This window comes from Sinocyclocheilus grahami, unplaced genomic scaffold, assembly GCF_001515645.1.
Source record: "Sinocyclocheilus grahami isolate Dianchi unplaced genomic scaffold, SAMN03320097.WGS_v1.1 scaffold221.1, whole genome shotgun sequence".
NCBI lineage: Eukaryota > Metazoa > Chordata > Actinopteri > Cypriniformes > Cyprinidae > Sinocyclocheilus > Sinocyclocheilus grahami.
Window position 1 is genome coordinate 1,965,669 of NW_015505400.1, and position 437 is coordinate 1,966,105.

A 437-nucleotide genomic window follows, 5' to 3' on the forward strand; every position below is an offset into this window, starting at 1 on the left:
TTATTTTAAGAAAATAACTCTCGTCATGTCGATATAACGAGAAAATAAGTCGTTATAACGAGAAAACAAGAAGAAGAAAAAAATGCATGGCCGCTTAGAACTTCCGTACATTCAGCCATAAAACCTCTTACATGCATTGCACATTAATTCACAATGTACGTATTTATTTAGTTAGTTAGTTTACAAGACTTCTTATTTTGTCTCTTCTTGAAAAATTGCTTGATATGTTTTGCTGTTTGCAAGGATTTATATTTTGACATTTAATCTCTGAATGCCTGTCTTCTGAAGAATAACTCAGGATAAGTACAACTGATCAAGCGATCTATTTGAATTCTATTGAGAAATTGCCACTTTAAAATCCTATGGAGAAAGTCAAACATTATCTAAAAATAGCACATAAACTAAAAACATAATCTTGCACCAGCACTAGATGCATT